The sequence below is a fragment of the Pantherophis guttatus genome, chromosome 3 (assembly GCF_059756535.1).
Source record: "Pantherophis guttatus breed Tessera chromosome 3, ASM5975653v1, whole genome shotgun sequence".
In the NCBI taxonomy this organism is placed as follows: Eukaryota; Metazoa; Chordata; class Lepidosauria; order Squamata; family Colubridae; genus Pantherophis; species Pantherophis guttatus.
In genome coordinates, this window is record NC_142065.1 from 76,836,311 (window position 1) to 76,863,671 (window position 27,361).

At 39.6% G+C, this 27,361-nt stretch overlaps 1 long non-coding RNA gene across 2 annotated transcripts in view; it reads left to right on the forward strand.

The window, feature by feature from the left end:
• Window positions 1–27,361, forward strand: part of LOC132711327 (uncharacterized) — a 297,945-nt gene that overhangs the window by 247,686 nt on the left and 22,898 nt on the right. The window contains exon 1 of one of the 2 annotated variants that reach the window (XR_009622137.2): window positions 21,436–21,620. The exons of the other annotated variant lie outside the window; for it this stretch is intronic. This is a non-coding gene — a long non-coding RNA (uncharacterized LOC132711327). Of the gene's footprint in view, window positions 1–21,435; window positions 21,621–27,361 lie in introns of those variants that run through there. 2 annotated transcript variants of the gene reach the window in all.

Sequence of the window (27,361 nt, forward strand, 5' to 3'; positions counted from 1 at the left end):
GCACAGCTCTAGTTAATAAAACAGTACAGTATGTGCATTGAATTTAGTTTTAAACCCCTCTAAAGTGCCGGTCTCTAGAAATACTATTGCTACTACTATTTAGGCATGGATAATCTACAGTTAGATTGACAGTCTAAAACTGGTGGAAACTTCATAATTTAAATCCAGCCAATGTAGCATCTAAGAACATAGGAAACTTCAGGCAGGGTTTTGAGGGGGGTTTTTTTGGGGGGTTTTTTTTTTTTTGTAAAATGAGGGTGGGTCTGATAAATTCAATATTTCCAGTTATCAAGGAAGTCTTTTAGGTATCACTCCAAGGGTTCCAGTCATGATTGATATAACAATGGATTAATTTTTTTCATAAACATTTTTCTATTTCTTTTTCTTTACTGTGGTTCCTCTTACAGCCATATAGATTTGGCATTTTAAAAAAAAGTTTTATTGTTTTATTACTACACATTATGACAAACACATAACATACAACATATAAATATATCGTCTTTTTAACAAATGTTTCTTTGTGGTCTGCTTTCCACTGTGACTCCCCCCCCATATCTCTCATATTGTATCATTTTCTTCATTGTCCCCTTTTTGATTGATTACAATGTATTTTCTAATCCTAATAGCCTTAATCTTATACATTTCTATATATTTGTTTCAGATGCCTGAAAATCCCATTAATGCTTAACTTTTTTTCCCCTTAAAACAATTTGGCATTTTTAATCCACCTATCTAGTTCTTCCGAAGGACCTGAGATAAGCAGATGTCGTTTGATGGTGTTAAAGGTATTACTGCAAAATGTAAGCTGTTCCAAAAAGAACTACCTTTTGCAATTGACTGGTAGTGATTTTGCCAATGCCAATGGTGTTCAGGAGTTGTTTTGGGATTGCACTCAATATGCAAATTGATACCATCTTTGCTTTCTTTTTCCATAGTTGTTCTACATCTATTTGCAAGTCTTTATATTTTGTGATTTTATTTATTTACATCCCACCTTTAGTATTTTTATAAACAACCCAAGACAGCAAATATATCTAATATTCCTTGCTCCTATTTTCCCCACAACAGCAACCTTGTGAGGTGAGTTGGGATAGAGTGATTGGTCCAAACTCACCCTGCTGACTTTCATCTCAAGGTGGGACTAGAGTCTCCCCTTTTTAGCCCAGTGTCTTAACAATGGACCAAACTAGCTATGTCCAGTTCTTTGTCTTCTATTCTGCTGTCTTCAGGTACTGCAATCTCCATGATTCATACTTTTTTGTCTTTCTTATTGACAATTATTAAGTCTAGATAGTTATGCAATATTTGTTTACTGTTTACTATGCAGAGCACTTTAGCATCTTTATTTCCTATTTGTCTATTTTGTGGCCTCATCATTTCTTGCTTGCAGGCAAATGGTATTTTGTGCAGATCTTCCAATGCACAGTTGTTGCTACTTTGTCATACCGTTGTTGATAGTCAGTCTGTGCGATTTTCTTGCAGGAGCTAAACTAGGTGGCCCACTATTTCTTCTTTCAAAGGGAGCTTTCAAAGGGAGCTTTTTCTGTCGCTATCTTCTCAACTCTGGCTTTCTATGTGATTTTTTCCCCTTAAGATTTGAAGTAGTTCAGACTATATAAGCAAATGAGGGGGAGTCAGCAATAGAGGAAGCCAGCCTAGTTCTTGAATTGTTTTCATTGTCTAGTTTAACAATGCTTGCCCTGCCTTCACCTCAGAAGGAACAAAGTCCTCTAATTATAAAAGAAGAACTGAAACAAAGAATAACTGAGCATCTAGTACAGCATAAAAACAACAACAGAACATGGTTGCCTGCATTGAAGCCTGTTCCAGAGAAATAGCTAGCACAAGCATTTAAATACGCCAACACTGTAATATCAAATATATCACCAGTTCCCTGCAAGAAACAAATTATGCAAGAAACAAATTACTGTATTTTTCGGAGTATAAGACACACTTTTTTCCCTCCTAAAAGAGGCTGAAAATTTGGGTGTGTCTTATACTCTGACACCCCACATGGTGCCCAAAATGGTTACCTGGAACAGCTTCTCCCTTTTCTTACCCCTTCGCGCTTTGCCTGCTTTAGTCACTGGAGCTTTCTCTGAGAATCAGCTGTGCTTTTGAAGCTGTTTTTCAGCCCCAACATGAGCGAAGTGATCTTTGGTGCTTTGCCTGCTTTTCTAATTGCTGCTCTCTCCGACAATCAGCTGTGCTTTAGAAGCACAGCCCCAACCAGCCCCAACCTCAAAACCAGCAAGCGAACTAATGTGCTGGGTCTAGCCAGATGGATACCTGGTAGGCAGAATTTTTTCCCCCAAATTTTCCTCCCCAAAAACTAAGGTGTGTCTTATACTCCAGTGCATCTTATACTCCAAAAAAATACAGTAACTTGGGAAGCATGGCTGCAGTTGTAACTAAACACCTGGAATGCAGAATCAACAAAGAAAAAAAAAGGCAAATAGTGCACCATCAAAATGGAAAATCAAGCTAGACAATCTTGGACAAGATCAGCATGTTAAGATCAGCTGCAAGCAAGATAGACTAGATGAAAGAAAAGAAGCTGAAGAACAATAAAGCAAAGAATACCTGATCAAGAAATATCACCTAGAATCAGAATCAGATTCTGTTTCTGGTCAGAATCAGAAACAAAGATGATTAAGGGAGCTCTGGAATCAATTAAATAGCAAATAGCAATAGCACTTAGACTTATGTACCACTTCATAGTGCTTTACAGCCCTCTCTAAGTGGTTTACAGAGTCAGCATATTGTCCTCAACAATCTGGGTCCTCGGAAGGATGGAAGGCTGAGTCAACCTTGAGCCTGGTGACATTCAAACTGCCAAATTGCAAGCAGCCGTCAGTCAGCAGAAGTAGCCTGCAGTACTCCATTCTAACCACTGCACTACCACGGCTCATTAACAGCCATAGGTAAGAAAATCAGCAGTTACAATATGAATTTAATCTATAGGCAGATTTTCCAGTATCAGTCAACTCAGAAATGTTTCTACCAATCCATCAGTAAGGGACAGCAGTGAACCAGTCAACACCTAACGAAGCGGGGTGGGGGAGTACAGTTCTGAGTGCAGCTAAGAGACAATGCAAAGAAATACAAGAATACAGTTTGGATCAAAGAGGTAGGACATGTTCTTGGAACAGTAATGTCTGGAGTGGAAAGTCAAAACATATAAAATGTGGACATCAGAGGTGGTATTCAGCAGGTTCTGACCAGTTCTGGAGAACCAGTAGCTGAAATTTTGAATAGTTCAGAGAACTGGTAAATACCACCTCTGACTAGCCCCGCCCCCATCTATTCTCTGCCTCCTGAGTCCCAGCTGACTGGGAGGAAATGGGGATTTTGCAGTATCCTTCCCCTGCCACACCCACCAAGCCACGCCCACCAAGCCATGCCCACAGAACCAATAGTAAAAAAATCTGAATCCCACCACTGGTGTACATGTGATCAGAATGCAAGCCATTGTATATATACTGATGTTATATCCCTATATAAAAGGTGGATCTTTGATTTTGAGATCATATCCATAATCTTACCTGATATGATTTATCTCTATAGATGTTGTTCCATGGAAATAATAGAATAGAATAGAATAGAATAGAATAGAATAGAATAGAATAGAATAGAATAGAATAGAATAGAATAGAATAGTAATGGGAGGGGTCGTCTCTTATAGATTTGGATGTTCTGACTGTTTTTTAGGTGCTGGTTTGTTTTAGTTATGAGCAATAACTTCTTTTATCTGTTAATCTTTGTTCTGTCCCATGCCCCCCCTGCCCCCCCAACCAATAAGCTATTTTGAGCCTTCTTGGATTCAGTAGCATAAAACTAATGAAGAAAAATAAATAAAATGTTAAATAAAACCCACAGTGGTACAGGATGAATAGTTTTGCAATTCTTTAGGTGGAATTAACTGCTTCAATTCATACCAACAGGCAAGAAATATTTTTACCTCTCTTTTTATACTCAATATGATATCACCATATGGTCCAGAAGAAAACGTTCTGTTCCATTTGGTACAGATTCTTACCTTGGGATAACACTATATTTTTAACTAAAAAGGATAATAAAAGTTCTGCTTTTGTTTACGAGATTATTCCAACACTACACTAAAACATACAACTACCAGGGAAATCACTTTATCTTCTAGGAAATCTCCATACAACCTCCAACCAGGATCCACTGAATTTGCTTTCAAGTTATCCAGCTACATTATCTCAATAGACAACAGTATGCTATCAACCTTGTCTATCCAAGATCTAATCATCACTACTTTTAATTTTACCACTACTAATCATCATTACTATTAATTTTCTGCCAACATTATCAGACACAGTGTTATGTACTGAAGAAGTAGGCCTACTTGAAAAAAATAGCACAATGACAAAAGACGAAAGAAATCTTAATTTAAAAGAAATGATACAAGGATTTGAAAAAGGAATAACTGTTTCTTCAATCAAGGCTTAACTGTACAGTGTTCTGCATAAAGCTAAGAATGAATGGGAAGAATGTACAAATAGATTTTGTGGAACAATTGCTATCTGTCTTCCCCCATGATAATAATTAGTTGCAGTGTACAATTTGCCTACATCTTCATATCATTAACCCCCTAAAAAACAGGACTCTGTGGTTTACAAATATTATTATTCCCATGTTCCATGTGATGAAGAAAATATTTTTTTTTGTTAATGGAAAAGTAGTATAGTGGAGACTCTATTATATGTATCCCACTTGTCTCAGATTGTATTTATTTTCCTTGCCAAATGTTATATTCATTTCTGGTCATTTCATTAGTTATCCATCTGACAGCATAACTTTATTAGGCCTTCTCAAGCATTTTTTAAAGTAGGCAAGCTTTTCAGAAGTCTGTGTCTGGCATCAAGATGTTTCCATGTCAGGCAAGATGTCACAAAAGTGAAGACAAAAACAAATTTTAAGACACTATGTCTGGGTAGTCAAGATTTATATGGAATATGGGAGTCGGCCAAGGCAATGAAATTCAAATTCACTTGATAGCAATGGTATTTAGGCTGTATTTGGGCTACAGAGACTGACCCAAAAAAATTTTTTTTTAATTTACCTGAATTTTCACTCTTCAAAATTTAATTCAACTTTCTTAAGCAACAGAGTGGTAGATATGAGACTAAAGTAGAGATAACTGGTTATGGTGGTAAACAAAGCTGTAGTTAATTTCAGATAATCTGCTACATTTTTAAGAAGTCAGATGTAGCTAAAAACAACTTTGGTTATAATTAAATTATAATTAAAATGATTTTTAAAAACATGTACATTTGCAATAATAGAGAAAAGAAATATATAACAACATTGAACACTGTTCCAAGTTGCACTGAGTATCAGTATATGTGTTTAGTATCATTTCTCACTGCTCCATCTACTAACTGTGTTAAAGGAAATAAATGTCTCAAGGCACCATTAGTGATCCACAAGTTACTAGACATGGTTCCTGATGTTCTTAACCCAAATCTGCAAAGTATTGCTGTAGGAGGTACGAATAGAATTGCTACTGGGTGATCCAGCATTGTTTTCCAAATTGGTCTAGTGAAGAATGATGGAAAAAAACTGGAAAGTAGTGAGGGGGAATTAAAATAGAAATATATATATATATTAGCAGGCTATGATGTTAATGATGCCCTTTGTTAAATTGTGTCTGCTTCTTGGTAATTCTATGGACCAATTCTCTCCACATTTTCTAGTCAAAATGATTTCTTTCAGTTGTTTTACGCTCTAGCTAGTGTTGGGCTTTGATGGGGTCTAACTGCCATGGTTTTTGCCATTTGCCAGTTGCCACTTCTTTTTTATTGCCCACCATTCTGAGAACAACTGCCTTTCCAATGAGTTTGATTACATGACATGACCAAAATAAATATGGTGGAATTTTGTGATTCTGCATTTCAGTGATATGTTTGGTTTTATAGGCTAGTGCTTGTTGGACATCTTTGCTGCCCAAGGGATGTGAAGGAGCTTTCTTCAATCCCATAGCTCAGATGGATGGATTTTCCTCCTGTCTAGTTTTTTCATGGTCCAACTTTCATAACTGTAGAGAGCTATGGGAAACATGATAATCTGCATTTAGTTGCCAGACTCATGCCCTTATTTTTTCATACTCAATTTACGCTTGTAACTGCTGTGGGACCCAGTGCGTTTCAACACTATTTCTGGATTGCGTCGACTGCTTTGATCAATCTGAAATCCTAGGAAAGTGAATTCTTACATGCATTTGATCTCTTCAGCATCAATTGTTATTTTGACATTTCCATTCCTCGCAGTGGTCATGAGCTTGGCTTTTTTATGTTCAAGAAGAGACCAAATTTCTCACTTTCTTCTTTAATCCTTTTGATCAGATGTTTCTAGCCTTCCTTGGTTTCTGAGAGGAGAGTTGTGTTGTCAGCATATCAATGCTTGTTGATGTTCCTTCCTCCAATCTTTACTCTGATTTTTGATCCATCAAGTTCCAGCTTCCTCATAATCACTTTGGCAAAGAGGTTGAAAAAGGAAGATGAAAGAGAGCAATGATAACTGCACTCCTTTCTCTATTTTGAACCAATTACTGTCTCCCTGTGCTGATTGCACAGTGAATTTATGATTTTCAACTGCAACTGTGCCAACTTGACCAGATGTGTTGGCACCCCCAGGTCTTCTAGAGCTGGGTCCGCAGTCAAGTGTCAAACCAATTTTTATAATACATGGCCAACCCAAGTATTTTTTTCCCTCACTTTAACTTCAGTAACAACCCAAATGTTAAGAAAGCCTATACTATCCTTGGCTCATAAATTATCATATAAAGCTATTAAAATATAGTTTCCAGGAGGGAGTGGGGTAAGTACTGATTCACATGGAATCTCATCACTGAACTGGTTGGAGATGAAGTTAAAATATAATATAACTAGTTAGAGTAAGATGGCTTAACAAATTTGTAACAAAATAAATGGTGGCTTTAAAAAGTTTAAATTTATAATCATGAGTCTGACAGGGAAAGATAAGCATATTTAATGGCAGAAATGTAGAGAAGAGAAAGTTGGCAATAAATGCACACTTGCATTTTTGCAAGTATCTTAAGAGCTATTAAACAGAAATATATAAAATGATCATTTCTTCCTTTGCCTGGAGAATTCCAGGCAGAAACTGAGCAACCACTCACTGTTGTAAATCTGGATCTTGGTGCCATAGTTTTTGCGTGTAGATTTTTAACAAATATTTAGTGAGCCACTTGTGGAAACAATGAGCTGGGCTAGACTGAAATTTCTTCCAATACATTAAGACTCAGATAATTCATATGTAATGGAAGAAAACAGATTCTTTTCCCACATGTTTTAAGACAGCATACATGTCTGACAGTGGCAAGAAACATGCCCATACCAGAGGGATTACATCCAAAAAGATCAACATGGGTGTGACTCCACTACTATGAATGTCTCACACACTCAAGTCAGTAAGTCTAATGTGCTGACAGCAGGTTAGAGATGAGAAGTAAATGGTCGAGTACCTTCGGCTGGTCTTAATAATAGATTAGGACTGGCATACTAGGTCAATAATTTATTTATTTATTTATTTATTTATTAAATTTATATACCGCCCTATTCCTAAGGGACTCAGGGCGGTGAACAGCGAACGATAAAAATACATGTAATACAAAACGTTAATAAAAAACCAATTAAAATATACTAAACACTCTGGTCCTAGATAATTCAAGACATCCCAGTTTAAAATAAAATCAAAAAGCAATATAAAGGGAAAGTTAGGCCAGGCCGGCCTGCTGAAACAGGAATGTTTTGAGGGCACGGCGGAAAGTGCGCAGATCCGGAATCTTCTGTATCTCTGGGGGGAGCTCGTTCCAGATGGTGGGTGCCCCCACAGAAAAGGCTCTCCCCCTGGGGGCCGCCAGTCGACACTGTTTGGCTGACGGCACCCTGAGAAGCCCCTCTCTATGGGAACGTACTGGGCGGTGAGAGGCTATTGGTGGCAGAAGGCGGTCTCGTAAGTACCCCGGTCCTAAGCCATGGAGCGCTCTAAAGGTGGTAACTAAGACCTTGAAGCGCACCCGGAAGACCAAGGGAGCCAGTGCAGCTCGCGCAGGAGGGGAGCCACATGGGAGCGCCATGCTGCTCCCATAACTACCCGCGCGGCCGCATTCTGGACCAGCTGGAGCCTCTGGGTGCTCCTCAAGGGGAGCCCCATGTAGAGAGCATTACAGTAGTCCAGGCGTGAAGTGACGAGGGCATGATGACCGTATTTAACGAGTCCCGATCCAGAAAGGGATGCAACTGGCGAATCAGGCGAACCTGATAAAAAGACCTCCCGGCCCCAGCCGTCAAGTGTTCTTCTAAAGACAGCCGTGAGTCCAAGAGGACGCCTAAGTTGCGAACCTCTCCGTGGGGGGCAATGACTCATCCCCAATAGTCAGTGATGGCACCAATTGACTATATCGGGACGTCGGAAACCACAGCCACTCGGTCTTGGATGTGTTGAGCCTGAGTCTGTTCCTCCCCATCCAGATCCGTACAGCCTCCAGGCACTGGGACATCACTTTAAGGGCATCATTAGGGTGGTCCGGGGTGGAGATGTATAGCTGAGTATCATCAGCATACTGATGATAATTCACCCCAAAACACGGATGATTTCACCCAGCGGCTTCACATAAATGTTGAACAGAAGGAGTGAGAGAACCGACCCCTGTGGCACCCCACATACAAGGGGCCTCGGGGTCGATCTCTGCCCCCCTGTCAACACAGACTGCGACCGATCAGAGAGAAAGGAGAACCACTGCAACACGATGCCCCCCACCCCTAACTCTTCCAACCGGTGCAGCATGATACCATGGTCGATGGTATCAAAAGCTGCTGAGAGGTCTAATAGGACCAGGACAGAGGAACAACCCCTGTCCCGGGCCCTCCAGAGATCATCTACCAATGCGACCAATGCGTTTCCGTGCTGTATCCAGGCATGAAGCCTGACTGGAACGGATCTAGATAAGCCGATTCATCCAAGTATTGAGGAAGCTGTCGCGCTACCACACTCTCAACAACCTTCGCAACGAAGCAAAGGTTGGAGACTGGGCGGTAATTAGCCAACACTGTTGGGTCCAGGGAAGGCTTCTTGAGGAGAGGCCTCACCACCGCCTCCTTCAAGGCGGCAGGGAAGACACCCTCTCTCAAGGAAGCATTTATAATCCCCTGGAGCCAACCTCGTGTAACCTCCCGAGAGGCCAGCACCAGCCAGGAGGGACACGGGTCCAATAAACATGTGGCCATGCTCAGTCTGCCCAGTATCTTGTCCACGTTTTCCAGAGTCACAGAATCAAAATCTTCCCATGTAATATTCTCAACACTTGCCTCCATCCTCCCTCCCGAATCTACCCAGTCAGAGTCCAAATTTTCCCGAATCTGAGCGATTTTGTCATACAGATATTGTACAAAGTCCTCGGCTCTACCCTCCAAGGGGTCCTCCCGCGCTTCCTGGTGGAGCAGGGAGCGGGTCACCCTAAACAGGGCGGCCAGGCGATTATCTGATGATGCAATAAGAGCGGAAAAATAGTTACACTTTGCCACTTTTATTGCCACCAGGTAGGTCTTAATATGAGACCTTACCAGTGTTCGGTCAGATTCAGAACGGCTGGCCCTCCAACTGCTCTCCAGGCGTCTTTTCCGGCGTTTCATCTCCCTCAGCTCCTCGGTGAACCAGGGAGCCAGGTGAGATCGACGCCGGGTCACAGGCCGCAAAGGCATGACCCGGTCCAAAGCTCCAACAGCCGCCCTATCCCAGGCAGCCACTAGGTCTTCAGTCGAGCCGTGTGCCAGAGCCTCAGGAAATGGCCCAAGCTCCGTCTGGAATCCGGGTCCATCAGGCACCTGGGGCGGAACCACCTCATCGGTTCCGCCTCCCTGCGGCGGGGTGTGGCGATTCGAAGGTCAAAGCGAAGGAGGGAGTGATCTGACCATGACAAGGGCTCGATCGCTATATCCCCTATCTCGAGACCACTCAGCCACTGACCAGAGACAAAAACCAGGTCCAGAGTGTTTCCCCCCGTGTGAGTAGGGCCATGAACTAATTGGGTCAGGTCCATGGCCGTCATGGAAGCCATGAACTCCTGAGCCAGCTCAGACGCCTCACTGACGGATGGCAGGTTGAAGTCCCCCATGACCATAAGTCTAGGGGTATCAATTGCCACCGCGGCTATAACGTTGAGTAGTTCAGGCAAGGCCGCTGCCACGTGGCAGGGAGCCAGGTACGTAACCAGCAGGCCCATCTGCACCCCATGACCCCACTTCACAAGGAGGAACTCACATCCGGCTGTCTGAGGAACAGTGGCCTCCTTCAGACCAAGACCCTCTTTAATGATAACTGCCACCCCCCCGGCCCTTCCCTGTGACCTTGGCTGATGAAATCCCCAGAAATCGGGTGGGCACATCTCTACCAGAGGGACTCCCCCCTCCTGGCCCAACCAGGTCTCCGTAATACCCACCAGGTCCGCTCCCCCCTCCTGAACAAGATCACAAATGAGGGGGGCTTTATTTACCACGGACCTGGCATTGCATAGCATCAGCCGAAGGCCCAGGGCCTGAGGGTCTGTGCCATCTGGGGAACGAGAAGAGCATTGGGGGCCGGAGCGTGCCACCGCTTGAAGACAGCGAGCGCGCACTCCCGCAACATGATGTGGCCCCCTACTCCCGCCATATCTGCCCCTCCCTCCTACAGTACTGATGTAATGTCTATCAACATCCTATCTAGATCCGTTCCAGTCAGGTTTCAGGCCTGGACACAGCACGGAAACGGCATTGGTCGCGTTGGTTGATGATCTCTGGAGGGCTCGGGACAGGGGTTGTTCCTCTGTTCTGGTCCTGTTAGACCTCTCAGCGGCTTTTGATACCATCGACCATGGTATCATGCTGCACCGGTTGGAAGAGTTGGGGATGGGGGGCACCGTATTACGGTGGTTCTCCTCCTTTCTCTCCGACCGGTCGCAGTTCGTGTTGGCAGGGGGGCAGAGGTCGACCTTAAGGCCTTTTATATGTGGAGTGCCTCAGGGGTCGGTCCTCTCACCCCTCCTGTTCAACATTTATGTGAAGCCGCTGGGCGAGATCATCCGTGGCTTTGGGGTGAGATACCACCAGTACGCTGATGACACCCAGCTGTACATCTCCACCCCAGGCCACCCCAACGATGCCCTTAAAGTGATGTCCCAGTGCCTGGAGGCTGTGCGGATCTGGATGGGGAGGAACAGGCTCAGGCTCAACCCTTCCAAGACTGAGTGGCTGTGGCTCCCGGCATCCCGATATAGTCAGTTGACTCCATCACTGACTATTGGGGGCGAGTCGTTGGCCCCCACAGAGAGGGCTCGCAATCTGGGAGTCCTCCTGGATAGGCAGCTGTCCTTGGAGGAACATCTGACGGCTGTAACCAGGGGGACCTTTTGTCAGGTTCGCCTGATCCGCCAGTTGCGGCCCTTTCTTGATCGGGATTCCCTGTGCACAGTCACTCATGCCCTGGTCACCTCTCGCCTTGACTACTGCAACGCTCTCTACATGGGGCTCCCCTTGAGGAGCACCTGGAGGCTCCAACTGGTCCAGAATGCAGCAGCGCGGGTAGTGATGGGAGCAGCCTGGCGCTCCCATGTAACACCGCTCCTGCGCGAGCTGCACTGGCTCCCAGTGGTCTTCCGGGTGCGCTTCAAGGTGTTGGTTATCACCTTTAAAGCGCTCCATGGCATAGGGCCTAGCTATCTTCGAGACCGCTTGCTGCCACCGACGATCTCCCATCGACCCGTGCGCTCCCACAGAAAGGGCCTCCTCGGGGTGCCATCAGCCAAACAGTGCAGGCTGGTGACCCCCAGGGGGAGGGCCTTCTCTGTGGGGGCACCTACCCTCTGGAATCAATTGCCTCCAGAGATAAGGAGAATCCAAGACCTCGGTGCCTTCCGCCGTGCCCTTAAAACCTTCCTTTTCCAGCAAGCCGGGCTGGCCTAATTTTTTTTAAGTGTTTTTAACTGTTTTGTTTATTGTTTTTAATTAATGGGGCCAAATTTATATATGTATATTTTAACTGTATTTTAATATTTGTATTTGATGTTTTTACTTGGCTGTTCACTGCCCTGAGTCCTCAGGGAGAAGGGCGGTATACAAATTCAAAATAAAATAAAATAAAATAAAAATAAAACAGCACAAGCTCTAACCCTCTCCTTGGCCCCGGATTCTGCATCTCCTCTGCCGTGCTCTTCAGATGGACTAGACCCCGTCCCTCGCGGGTTAATCCCTGAAATCATACAACCCACCCCGCTCCCGGGAGGCCCCCCCAGCCTCATTATTTACATTGGAAACCACCCTCCTCCCAGATCCCCTTAAAATAGAATTTGAAAAACTATCTAAAAACCCCAAAGCTTCCGGTTCTTAGCATACCACCTCTCGGGGTTCCAAAACCCGTCCTTGAGGGCGGCCCTAGATAACTGGGAGGGCCAAACTTGTGAGAGGGGGGAATCTAATAATAATAATAATAATCAGATAGAAGCAAAATTAAACAAAAAATCTTTCAACCCCAAGTCTCCCAATCAGGCCTGTGCAGAGTAACTTGCAGCTTTGTATACAACAAGTAGTACTTAAAATAATAATCTTATTTATAAGGAAGCCCTTGCAGTTATGAGATAGTCTGTACTTAGTAAAAAAAGAACTCTTTTGAAGGTCCTCTTAGTTGCAAAGGCCTTCTTTGCAAGCAGCAGGGAAGAGGGGGCTTATTTTTTTTTGTCCCCACCTAATTGTGGGACATTTTTTTCTTTTAGTAGAATTGCCATCTGTCTACTTTTAGTAAGAGGGCCAAGACACATCTTTTAAAATTAGCCTTTAAAAGTGTTATAGTAGACTCAGTGTAGAATTTAACAGATTGTAATAGTGTTTTATGATCTGATTATTGTTCTGTTGTTTAAATATCGTACAACATCTTGACAGCTAGAATAGCTTCTGTTTTTCTGTATAAGACTTTTGAAGCTTCTCTGCTGCCCCTTGTTGATGTTTTGCTCAGTACTGCATTGTTTTTAATAAATATATGAACTTAGGTGGAAGCATCTTAGTACAGAAGCATAGAATTATCTTTCAGAAAAGTGTTTTTTAAACAAGAAGAAACCTGTTGTTTGACATCTTTCAAACTCTAAATCACAGAGAACACGCCTAACTATATTTGATTTCTAGAAATGCTTGTGATTACAAGTACTATTGTTTTCTAAGAGTTTCTAAAACACTAATTATCAACTCACCCACATATTTTCCTGCAAAAATTCTATTTTGATATATTTTTGTATTGAGCATAAAAGGACTTTTAACAGCAAAGTGACGTAATCCAAAATTACTTACAAACTTTTATTTATATATTTCACTCTGGAATTAGAAACTAACCTTCATTGGCTGTAAAATGACAGCTTTAGGAATATCTGAGGTGACTGTTAATGGCAATGTTCCCTGTGTTATTATGAATACTTCATGAGGCTTAAAATTAACAAAAGTTATGTTATGATAGCTATCTTCCAAAACTTGAAGGGCTGTGTCACAAGGAAGAAGAGGTTGATTTATTCTCTGAAGCACCTGAGGGCAGAACAAGAAGAAATGGGTGGAACTTTTTCAGGAGACCCAAACTGGAGCTAAGAAGAAATTTCTTAACAGTGAGAACAATTAGTCAATCAAACAGCTTTCCTTCTAGAATTGTGGGTGCTCATTGCTGGAGATTTTAAAGAAAAGATTGGACAACCATGGAATAAGGACTTTTGCCTTGGGCAGAGGGCTGGACTAGAAGATCTCCAAGGTCCCTTCCTAAGTTAGTCTAGGAAGGATCAGGTGTGTCAGATGAAGAAAATATAGAACTGAACTGGCTAGAATGAATAAGAAAGGATTTTGACAACCAGGGGGCTCAAATTATTCTTCAAAAGGAACATTTTCATTTAGGAGATAATAGGGAAAATTCAATATTCTTATGGATTACACAGCTGCCTTTTAAAAATAAGACTGTGGCAAAATTGAACTTCAACTATTATGAATTGTCTTTCTGTGAACGAGGCTGTTCAACTTAGTTTTTCTGATGGTTTTGAACATTTTATCTAGTGGTAAAGGCAGTAGGCTAGACACCAGGACATTGTGAGTTTTAGTCCCACTTTAGGCATGAAAGCCATGGGAAACCTTGGACACTCATACCTCATAGGATTGTTGTTGTGTGGAAAATAGGAGTAGTATGTTCCCTGCCTTGAGTTATTTATAAAAATAATAAAGGCAGGATATAAAGCTAAACCAGGAACCTGGTTTAGCTCAACAGACAGAAGCACTGTAATTTAACACCAGCTGTCTGCAATTAAAGTAAGATTGAATCTCCCCAGGCTCAAGGTTGACTCAGCCTTCCATCCTTTCTAAGGTAGGTAAATTGAGGACCCAGTTTGTGGGGGCAATAAGCTGACTTTGTATAAATATACAAAAGTATGAAGGCTATTGCTTAACGCACTGTAAGCCGCCCTGAGTCTCCGAGAAGGGCGGCATATAAATCAAATTAAATAAATAAATAAATAAATAAATAAATAAGGAAGGAAGTAAAAAATCTTTATCATTTGGTTTAATGCTGACCTTCACACTACAGAGGGCTTTGAGCCTGTGATCCATGATTGAATGTGGTCTTTGGAACTTTTCAGATCATGGCTGTTGAAAACAAACAGAATTTTCCATCATTTTTAGAATACAATATCTTCAAGACAAGCCCTAACATAAGATATCATATCATATCGTATCACATCAAAACAAAACATGAAATGAAACAACAAAATTTTCCAGCTGTCTTTCACCTTTTACTCTTTCTTCCTGAATGTTAAATATAGCCCTTGGCTTCCCAAAACTGTAAACCCTGCTCTACATGGCAGCTGATGCCTCTGGATAAGTTGAAAAAGAAGACAGTCACACTCTTCAGAGAACTTTAAGCTAACATTGGTATTTGGTTAGGAAACTTTAATTACATTTAATATCTGAAAAAAAATTCAAAAGCAATTTATTTTCTTAGACTGACTGAGAATGGTCAGAAAAATTCAAAATAGCATGAATTTTAACAATTCTGTTGTGAAAGACCATTTCAAAAAGCTTACGTTTAATGTATGAATCCATTCAGTGGTGAAATTTAAAATTTGTTACTACTGGTTCTGTGGGCATGATTTGGTGGTGGTGGGGTAATGTGACTGGGTGGGCATGGCCAATTTTTTTTAACTTTTAAAACCATTTTTTCAGTGAAGAGGTTGTAAAAAAATGCTTTCAAAAGGCTCTAACGATCCCAGCTGAGTTGCCTGATCATCAGAGGCTTTTTTTCTTTTAAATGCCTCTGCCGATCGGGCAACTCAGCTTGGATCGTCAGGCATCGTCTTGGATTGTCAGCTTGGATCGTCAGCTTAGATCGTCAAACTCAGCTTGACAAGCTGAGTTTTTTAAAAGCCTCTGCCGATCAGGCAACTCAGCTTGGATCGTCAAAGGCATTTAAAAGAAAAAAAGCCTCTGATAATCGCGTGGCTCAGCTGGGCATGGGGGGGGGGCGCAGGGATTTCCATCGCTACCGGATCGGGCAATCCGGTCCGAACTGGGAGCATTTCACCCCTAAATCCATTACATGTCCATGTCCTGCATTTCAGACATAGGATTGTCTTTTATCCACTGTTATGCTAGATGTGGGCCAGATTGTCAGCTACAAGTCTAGACACTTGGCTACTACACTATTGAAAGACAAGTCTGGAAAAAGTCATAACTATCTTTCTAGGGATAGATTTTCAACTTACTAACTGAACCTGAAATGCTAGGCCAAGATTTGTGTTATAGATACTAACACTAATATTGTGAACACCAAAATACAAGAGAGAATTCTTCTATTGGAATCTGGATTTACCCTTACCTTGAGTAAAGATGCATTTATCTTATACTCTGATAATGCTGCATTAATATGTCTGAGGAAGGAAGGAAGGAAGGAAGGAAGGAAGGAAGGAAGGAAGGAAGGAAGGAAGGAAGGAAGGAAGGAAGGAAGTTATTTGCAGTGATTACTTCTGATGAACAAATCTACAGGAAGCTTTCATTGATAGTAATAGACTGATTTCGGTCTGATTTCAAAAATGTTGCCAGATTTTGGAAACATTTTTATCCAACTGATCTTTTCCACAGACTCAGCAATAGCCTTTGAGTTGGCATCTTTGCTACAGACAGCTTTTTGTCTTAAATAATGCAAGCCATGAAATGCTTAGAAGCTCTAAGCCATAGGGCCTACATTTCACTGCCACTTGTTGCTTAATTTGCCACCTTGCACAATTGCTTATCTAGCAACCACCAACTAAGCCAAAAAACACCAAATGACTTGCAGAAATGGCCAATTATTATTACACAATTACCCACTTTTGATCTGCAATTGCTATAATTATTCAAACACAAAAACCAACCACTTATACTACAAATACCCTTTTGTACATACAATTTGTATGCTGGTACATTAGAAAAAAGAAAGAAAAAAGTGTCTAGCGTGGCAAAGAGCCTGAAAGCACAGAGAGCAGTAGGGGTTGGTAAGTAAACAACTTGAAAAATTCTGATCTGTGTGAAGTCATTTCTTTGCTGTAGGTCAGAAATAACTTGAGAATATTAATTATAGGTATTTATCATGGTTTATACAGTTCTTTTGTGGGGTCTTGTCGGTGATCAAAGTTGCTTTTTGAATGCCTGTCATCAAATGGCCTAACAATGGTGGGGATAGCTTATTTGCTAAATCTAATAAACCATTAAATTGACTCACTTCTCTCTATTCTCAGTCATTAGTATCCTGATAAAAGGGACAGTTCTATTGGAACAAACTTGATTTGTTGCAGTCCGGTGTGCTAATTACATACATCTCAATTTACGGTTTGGATTATCTTATTTCTATACCCAGATTCACCACAAAGACATGAGAGGTGGCCTGTCTAAAACCGGCAACATCTAAGAGAATGTGAACTAAAGGGAAATGGTCCATGGAGTATAATTTTTAATATGCAACAGAACATTGACAATATAAACTTCTGAAGCCATGAACTAATATATTTTCCTTGTTTGTCAGACTTGTACGTCCTGTGAAAATTGGGATGAAAATTTAAAGGCTCAAACCCCCTAAAACAAAGAGAAACATTATAGGAAAGTCCCATCTGAAACAGGCAAGTGCTAACTCCAATTATTTGCATAAAATGGAAATGATGACATTTACTTCTCTTTCGTCTCTTTCCTATTTCTGTGACTTTTATCCAATAATGGGGGCAAAACACTGTAATAGAAAAGCAACCAGGAATTATATCAATGGCAGATGAAGATTCATGTCCAGGGATCACTTTTGATCTCTTAAAAAAGCTATTAAAGAAGAGAGGGAAAAAAATCTGTTATTTTAACCGTACTAATGGAACAAAGTTATGTTTAAATAAAATGGTTTCTGCTATCACGTAGGGTTCAAATTGCAGAATCTATTGATTTTGCTGTCTACTAACTTCTATATAAAAATTACAAATCTCTATTTTCATGATTTCTGTTATGGAAAACTTTTGCCCTCATTCCCAAAATATTCTGGTGCTATAGGTGATTGAAATATACTGTGGTCACCACAGCATTTTTGATGTGTTGCCACACTGCATAATACACTCATGGAAAATTAATTAGTAGTTATTCTTATATAATAATAATGTATTAAATTTCTATGCTGCTCAATTTCCAATGATACTGGACAGACTGAAGTAGCAACATATCAGGAGAAGCATCCCATAATCTTTACTGTGATAAAATAAAACATTACATTTACTCAACAGGAGCCTTGAAAAACAATTCCTGGGTCATTCCAATAGGAATCTCATTTCAGGTATGAATCGCTTTGGTTTCCTACTATCCTGATCGATACCATCTCTAGCCCCAGTGTAATGGGGACTATCACCCAAAGAACTGACGCAAAATGCCTATTTTACATGCTAGTCCTCAAGGCTGTAACTGTACTGAAAGCATTCCAAATACAAATTTTGTATGTATGTATGTATGTATGCATGTATGTATGTATGCATGCCGCTTTAAGTCACTTTTGACTCTTAGTGACCATCCGGAGAAGTCCATATAGTGTTCTTTGCAAGGTTTTTTTGGGGGGAAAGTAGCTTGCCATTGTCTTCTTTATAGGGCTGGAAGAAAGTGACTGGCTTTCAGCTGGCTTTGTGTCTTAAGGTGGGACAAAATACCTTATGCCAGCAGACTCGAAATTTTGGGTTTAGACAATTTAGAACTTTGCCGTCTTCGGTCTGATCTAAGCATAGTACATAAAATCAGCTGCTACAATGTCCTACCAGCCAATGAATGCTTCAGCTTCAACCAAAACAATACAAGAGCATACAATAGATACAAACTCATGGTAAACCAATGCAAACTCGATTGCAGAAAATACAACTTCACTAACAGAGTGGTCAATGCCTGGAATGCACTACCTGACTCTGTGGTTTCTTCCCCAAACCCCTAAAACTTTAACCTTAGACTGTCTACTATTGACCTCACCCCATTCCTAAGAGCTCTGCAAGGGGCATACATAAGAGCACCAGCATGCCTACCGTCCCTGTCCTAATGTTTTCTTTTATTCGTATCCTTTTCATGTATTTATAATTATGTTTACACTTGTATCTGCCATAAAATACATGCTTCGTGAAATTAATTAATTAATTAATTAAAATATTATAATTCATGGTCTTCCAGTTTCTATCCTGAGATCTTTAACCATTACACCAAAGTGCCTCTTCCTCTGGAATGCTACATATCTTTAAAATGAGTTATAGGTGTTTTGTTTGTTTTTGTTTTTTTGCTTTAATTTATATGCCGCCCTTCTCCGGAGACTCAGGGCGGCTTACAATGCGTTAAGCAATAGCCTTCATACTTTTGTATATTTTATACAAAGTCAGCTTATTGCCCTCACAATCTGGGTCCTCATTTTACCTACCTTTGAAAGGATGGAAGCTGAGTCAACCTTGAGCCTGGTGAGATTCTTCCTCAATTGCCAGCTCTTTAACCAAAAATCTTTCTTGTGCCTGATAAGGGGGGGAAAATAATCCATGCATGTGCTGGTTTGAGTAATTCAGATGTAATGTATACTTGTACATAATGAAGAACTAATGAAGATGAGCCTGAGTGGCGTAGCAGACTAATGCTACTGTTAAAGGTAGTATTTAGCTTCCAGCTGCCTGCAATTACTGTGAGTTCAATTCTCACCAGGCTCAAGGTTGACTCAGCCTTCCATCCTTTCTAAGGTAGGTAAAATGAGGACCTGGTTTGTGGGGACAATACTATGACTTTGTATAAAATATACAAAAGTATGAAGGCTATTGCTTAACGTATTGTAAGCTGCCCTGAGTCTCCGGAGAAGGGCAGCATATAAATATAAATAAATAAATAAATAAATAAATAAATAAATAAATAAATAAATAAATAAATAAATAAATAAATAAAAGAACTAGATCCTAGAAATGGAAAACAGCTTCCAAGATCAAGCTGAAATAATAATAATTAAAAAAAAAAAAACCTCTCCCAGTTGCATTATTCAGAACACTTCTTTTAAATTAATTCTCAAGAATTAATTTAGCAAAAGAACCTTTTTCTGGACTTCTTTCCAGGATGGGCAAATGGAATAACTTAGAAACCCTATTCAGTGACCACTGAAACCATGAAGGGTTTTTCACTAGGACACCAAGAAATCTATTGAATTTGTCAGCCTCAACCATGCTTCCCCCCCCCTCAACCCCCTCCCCTTCTTTTCCTTTCTTTATCAAGCTGATATACTTCTGAATTGTTAAAAAACAGCTACTCAAAGGAGGATTTAACCGATTCTCATGGTGCTTCGGGTATGAGGGAGATATATTTATGTCTGGACTATGTAGGGGCCGTAACACAGCTAGACCTAGGTGACCCTTATTCTCTCTTTGGTTCAAAAAGAGACGGCTGGAATGCAATTAAAATGCAGTGTTACTTTGCGGTAAAACCTTAGCAACCCAATCAGTTATTGTCTTCTCCCTTTTTTTTTTCCAGCTTTGTGTGAGCTTCCCCGCTTTAGTCTCCCTCCTTCAATGGTATCCTTTCAATTCTCATCAGTTCTAAAAAAAACTCCAAAAAACCTTGTCACATCATATGGTTTAATATTGGAGACATACTCAGTTCTTAATCTCCCCCCAAACTTCGTGCAATCTTGTTGAAAACTCAAATTAATAATTTTAACGTATTGCTCAACTAAGCAAAATGGGTCCTTTTTCCCCTCCCCCTTTAATAAAATCAGATATCTTTTTTTTGTTGTTGTAATATAATACATGATACACATTGATTAATGTGTCTCTGAGTGAGGTGTGTGTTTGAGAGACTCATATTAAGATTCCTATTGAAATGTCAAGCCTGAAATCAAACTGTAAATAATTATTTTGTTAAAAAATTACTCTTTTGTGTAGGTGGCAGAATTCATATGCGCTGAAACAAAGGGTTGATTAAAATCTAAAAACAAATTTACATTTGTAGGGAGTTGCAATGCTGTTGTTTTCAATTTGTTATATGCCTTTACCTGGCATGCTATTTCACCCTTCATGACACACGTCAATACCTCCTTTATGTCTGGCTATTACCACTCATTTAAAAATCTATTTTACATGATTCTTTCAGCCAAAAATGGACTGTAATGACACAGAATACAGAATGTGCTTCATAAATTTTCTTGGAATCAATACTTTGGCTGGAAATTTGTCAGTCTCTCCAAGTCATGCATCATTAAACTTTACTGTTATTACAATGGACTGTGCATCAGAGTTCAGTACAAAATGCCCCTTAGCCAAACATGCATTTTTTTCCCCAAGCAAGAAAAAGGACAGATGACCTAAATGCTTTTACCAACAGGCCATTCCAAGAGTTGTCCAATTATTCAATATAAATGGTAGAAATATCTCCAACAGATGAAAATTCACACGTCCGTGGTAGAACCATTTAGAGATTACGCCGAAGGAGTGGGAGATAAAGGCTGAATCTTTGGCAGTAGTGAGAGGCTAATTATGAAAGATGGACATAAATCGTTATAATGCATAGAAAATAAGAATCAAGAGATGGGAATTATTTAAACTTTACTATTATTTCACCATTACTGCAAAGCAAACTTTCTTAAGAGCTGCAATTGAGGAGAAAATAATCTTGCTTCTTTTGGGTGGCCTATATAAACAAGAGCAGGGGTGGGCAACAATAGCCCCTTTACGACCTGTGGACTTCATCTCCCAGAATTCCTGAGCCAGTTGGCTCAGGAATTCTGGGAGATGAAGTCCACAGGTCGTAAAGGGGCTATTGTTGCCTACCCCTGAACAAGAGCATTCAGTATTCACTGATTATTGCCGATTTATTATTCCTTCATCAGTTACTTCAGGTTGCAGTGCTGGAGGACAAACCTACATGTGGAAACTTGCCTACCTTTCAGTTCGGTCTTTTTTGACAGTCCAACTAGTTAATGAAAATGGAATAAAGAAGGAGACAATTTATCCTTTGCCTGGAGCAACAGAACGTTTCAGGCAAAACTTTGTTGTGTCTTCTATTCTTCAATCAACAGCTGAGGTAGGAGCTTCAAAAATCATCCTGACCCCTGAAAAAGCAGTAATTATACATCTTCATTATTCATTCATTCATTCATTCATTCATTCATTCATTCATTCATTCATATTTTTATCTGCTTTCATTATTTTGATAAATATCTTAGGGCAGCGAACATACCTGATACAACTTCCTCCTCCTATTTTCCCCCACAATAGCAACTCTGTGAAGTGGGTTGGGCCAAAAAAGATTGACTGGCCCTAACTCCCAGCAGGCTTTCATACCTAAGGCGGGACTTTCTAAATCGTTTCTAAACTGGTGCCTTAACCAGTAGGCCACGCTGCTTCATTAGAATTTCTAACTGCAATGTTCCTATTAGTTTCTGCTTTGGTGGGAAGTGATTTATAAAATGTGTGGCTCAAGGAGATTCTTCTTTATTTATGGAAAAGTAATAGCTAATTGGAGATTCATCTTAGACTACAGATAGTCCTCATCTTACAACCACAACAGAATCCAAAATTTATGTTGTTAAGCGAGACAGTTAAGTGAGTTTCCCCCCATTTTGCTTGCCACAGTTGTTAGGTCAATCTCTGAAATTGTTAAAAAGTTGGTAAATTTTTTCCGGGACCCATATGCCACCTTCTAGATCCCTTTTATTTTCTTTTGTTATGCTTTTTGTTTCTCAGATCTTTCACAGTTAAGGACTTTCCAGGATCTGCAAAGCTTTGGAATCAGCTGCTTAGTATTCTTCAAATAACCAGCTATTTTAATTTTTTTTTTTATGAAGAGTTTGGGGAGAAAAAATAGTTCCCAGAACAGAAGAAGCTGCTTGTGGCCTGCATAAAAATATGAATCTAATCTTTAGCTAGGCAGAAAACATTTAATTTTTTTATTTTCTAAAATGATTTTTATTTGATTTATTCTATTGGTTATTTTGTTGTGATAAGAGACCGCATGGATCTTAATTAGTTTTGTCGTTTTAGTTATTAACTGGTTTTTATTAGATCATTGCACTTTTGCAACTCTCATATGTAATTGTTTATAATTATTGCCTGTCTTTCATATTCTTATATTTTAATTGCCTTTGAACGGATCGTTATTGCTTATTGAAAGTTGAACTATAAATCATTATTAATTAATTAATCAATTTCAATGGCTCTGATCGGAGTATGTCTGGATCCAATCTATTCCCAAAACAGTAATGTATGCATTGCTTATTTTTCTAAAATTATCCTGCAAAACATATTTGTACAACAATATAATATAACCAGTGAAGTAGAAACAGAAGTATTTTCTAAGTGCAATAACAAAATATAAAACCATCTAACTCAAAGCTAAACCCAAAGCTAGTAGAATTAGGAGTGAAAAATTAAACAACCCACAATTTAAAAATACCCTATATATTCCACTTTTTAGCCCTATCAAAATAGGATGTATTTAGTTTCTAGTGACAGATCCACCAAAGAACCTGACTAATTTGGAGTTTATGTACCAAGACAAATTCCTTGTGTGTCCAATCACGCTTGGCCAATAAAAAATTCTATTCTATTCTATTCTATTCTATTCTATTCTATTCTATTCGATTCGATTCGATTCGATTCGATTCGATTCTATTCTATTCTATTCTATTCTATTCTATTCTATTCTATTCTAATTTAATTAAGGAAAGCATTCCAGAATCCTTATCCCTTTCTTTGGTGTTCCTTTACTTCTTCCACTGACTTATATTCAGTGGTGGGATTCAGCCAGTTCTCACGACTTCAGGAGAACCGGTTGTTAACTTTCTGAGCAGTTTGGCAAACTGGTTGTTGGAAGAAATCATTAGGGCAGAGAACCGGTTGTTAAATTATTTGAATCCCACCAATGCTTATATTAGATATCCAAACCACCCAAATTTCAAAGACTATAAAGATGACAAATAAAAAGTAGTCCAAAATATGATTTATATAAACAAGTAAGTATTCAACATCCTATCTGTTGGAAATGAAGGCAGATGAAAAATGAAGGTAAACTGACATTTTGCAAGTGTAGCCCAAATGTGTAATGGTAGGGAGTGTCCTAATTTAACTATGGTTGTAGTTCAGTTGGCTCAGCAACATCTGCTCCAGTTATCAGGACACAGGAAAAATGGTCAGGATTGTGTTAGGCTACACAGGTGCAAACAAATACTGTAAATGATTAACTTGATCCAGCACACCTGCTCCCAAGAGATTTTTAGGCTCTAGAAACAGAAATGTCTCTTTTGTTGCAGTTTGCTTTATCCATAGTTTGTACCAAGGCCACAGTTAAACTGCATCATTTTTTAGTTCCTAGCCAGGTCTAATCCAGATAAAACCAAAAATACTCTCAGTAAAACCATAGATTTGTATTTGGTTTTTAAGTCTCTGAAAAGGATTTAAAAGAAGAATCACCTATTTTCCAGCAGAGAACAAAGCTAAAAATATTTCTCAAGTTCTCTTGCCTGATGGCAAATATATTTTGAATAAGAATTTTTTTTAAAAAAATAATAATGTAGAAGATGGATCTCTAAGTAACCTAGGGGAAAGTTTGCAATTCAGGGATGGAAGCCATTAATCTACTGACTATGCCACAAAGTGGTCAAATTAGTGCCATCTTCTCATTTTCAGAATGACAAATAAGTAAGGACTAAATCTGAATGATAGGATATGAATTTCAAAAGTGTACTCCCCCACCCACAATCATACATAGTACATAGTGGTTTTTTTGTGTGGATGTAGATGTAATTAGATTAAATGAGAGAAAGTTAGCTGACATAATATTTTAGACACCAAATGCCTCCTTAATTGATCAAGTTTATTCCCCACAATACAGAGGATTCTGTTGAAGTAATATGGTGTTAGAAATTTTAGCGTAAAGTGGACGTTTCAAAAAGGTACCATTTATTTTTTATCAATAACCTTACATTTTTCCTTACATATCTTTCAAAAATCCTGGAACACCTAAGGATTGGAAAAGAGCTGGTGTGGTTCCATCTTAAAAAAAAACAACAAACAAAAAACCCAAACCAAGGAAACTACAGACCAATAAGCCTAACATCAATACCTGGGAAGATAGTGGAAAAGATAACAACAACAACAAAAAAAACAATAGATCAATGAACATCTAGAAACAAATAGAGTTATAACTAAAAGCCAGCACATGTTTGTTAAAAACAGATCATGTCAAGCCAATCTTATTTCATTCTTTGACAAAGTGACTAAATTAGTAGTCCAGCAAAATTCTGTGGACATACCATATTTAGATTTCAGCAAGGCATTTGACAAAGTAGACCACAACCTACTTCTTGGTAAGCTAGAAAAATGGGGATAGACAGCATCACCACCAGATGTATTTGTAACTGGCTGAGTTACATATTCAATGAGTAGTCCTTAATGGTACTGCATCTACATGGAGAGAAATAAGCAGTGGGGTACCACAAGGTTCCGTCTTAGGCCCAGTACTTTTCAATATCTTCATAAATGACTTAGCTGAGGGAATAGAAGGAGAATGCCTCAAACTTGCAGATTACACTAAACCGAGAGGAATAACCAACACCCAAGAAGACAACCTCAGGATCCAAAAATATCTTAATAGACTTGAACAATGGGCCCTATCCAACAAAATGGAATTTAATGTGGAAAAAAGCAAGGTTGTACACTTAGGCAGGAAACACCAACCACTGTACAAGTGCAGATTAGGGTTTTGGCCCTACAATTAGCCATTTTGATAACTACAGCAGGAGGTTGTCATGGAGACATATCTTTCATGACATCACCTTCATCTCTTCCCCTGACTACTACTGCAGAGTGTATTCTAATGTAACTAGTTCAGTTCAAAAGCAACATTTTCTCTTTCTTTCAATATACATCTTGTTATAGAGACCATTTTGCATGATTCAGACAAGGTCTGAGAACTAACCAGCTTTTATTGGCTACTTGAGATTGTTCTGGATATAACCCTTCTTCCAATTGCCCACTATGTCCCTCCATGGCTGCTTTGGCTTGGGCTTCAGGAGTGACTGTACACTTCACCTCCAGAGAAGCAGTGTCCTAAGGATTCCTTCTTAAACCTTCTTCAGCAAGGAAATTCTTTCAAGTTCACTTTATTCCTAATTAGGTATATACAAGTTTGCCTACCCATACTGCAATCATACAGCCTGGAGCAAATTTCTATTGCTGAAGTCCATCATCCAGTGCATTCAAAGGGACTGACTCTCAAGGAAGCATGTATTTGCAACATTATAATTTAAATGCCAAAACTACTGCATCAGTTGGCAGAGATGAAATAGGTGAATTCCTTTTCCTTGGTCTTTTCCTTGTAATTTTTTTCAGTAGCTACAATCAAGGCTACTGTCCCTGTGTTTGGAGACTGTCCCTTTCAGAAAACTTTTGACAGTTTTCAGAATAAGTATGCTTGCTTTCAGTGCTTCTCACTTTAGCAGAGTCTAGATGATTGTAAATATCAGTTACAATATTATTTGTAACTCCAAATAATGTTATAAGGTTCTAGAGAATGATTTTGATCCTGTTCTTGCCACCACTTTTAGAAGTGATTTTCCCATATGGAACAAAGGATGTCAATCTTTCATCCTTCTGAAGGTGCTAACCGTGTCTAAACTTAGTTTATGAGCAAAAAGTCAAGATGTGGCACATTTAGTGCCGTTTCCATGGAACATTTAAGAGGGAGACACTCAACTGCTGGTTGAGCTTCTTTTGGATGCAACTTTAGGGATGCTTCTAAGTTATTTTGGAATACAATGAAGTTTGATTTGTGGCTAAAACAACTGCTCTAACTATGGTATTTGTGGCAGCCTAGTCTATGTTTAAAAGAGGTCATGGATGTTTATCCTGTTGTCTGTGTCACATTTGGTAGGACACCCAGGGAAATCCATCAATCACTTGTTTTGCACTAAAAATGTAAGAACAGCCCATTCTCCAACTTACTACTTAGGCAATTTAGGGCTCACCAATGAGGGTAGTGCAAAGTATGCTGACATATTTTCCTGAGGTACTGGAAGAAAGGTCAGCAATACAGATATGAGAAAAAGCCCTAGGGTTGACGCCAAATTGCAGATTTTAAGCAAGCAAGTTGTTTATTGTGGTCTGGTAAATGGGTCAAGAATTGAGGACCAGTTAAAATCCATGGCTCAGTGTCAAATTAGCAAATTCAGTTCCCATGTTGCTTCTTAGGCCTTGTTAAAACTTCATTTTAATCTCTTTTCCCTGGGGTAAATCCAGACATATGGAGACTACAATTCTCTTGAGTTCCCACCATGCAGAAGGAAACTGTTTAATGCTTTTTACATTAGAAAGTTGAAACACAGTTGACTCTTTGGTTTTCAAGTAATTCACCTGGTCCCACACCTTTAAGAAGAACAAGCTCTTCTTTATATTGTTTAATATAAAGCTCAGATTTTTAAAAAAAAATTATCAAAATTTTCTAGTGTAAGTGGCATAAACTACGGTACATCTGACTTTCGTTACTCACAATAAACAGTTAAATTTTGTATTAGTGACCACCTGCATTTTTTTTAACTTTTAATTATTTTATTCCTTTTATGGATCATATCTGGCTTTTAAGGATCATAAACTCCTAAGGCAATGCATGCAATAAAAGAAACTACAATTAAAAACTAAGAAGACAGCAATTCTCACTAGCAGAGCAAAAATATAACTCAAGAAAAATCCAGAGCAGAGAATGCAATAGAGAGTCCTGAAAAGAAACAGTGGATTAAATTAGACTTAATGTATCTGAGCAGCAAAAAT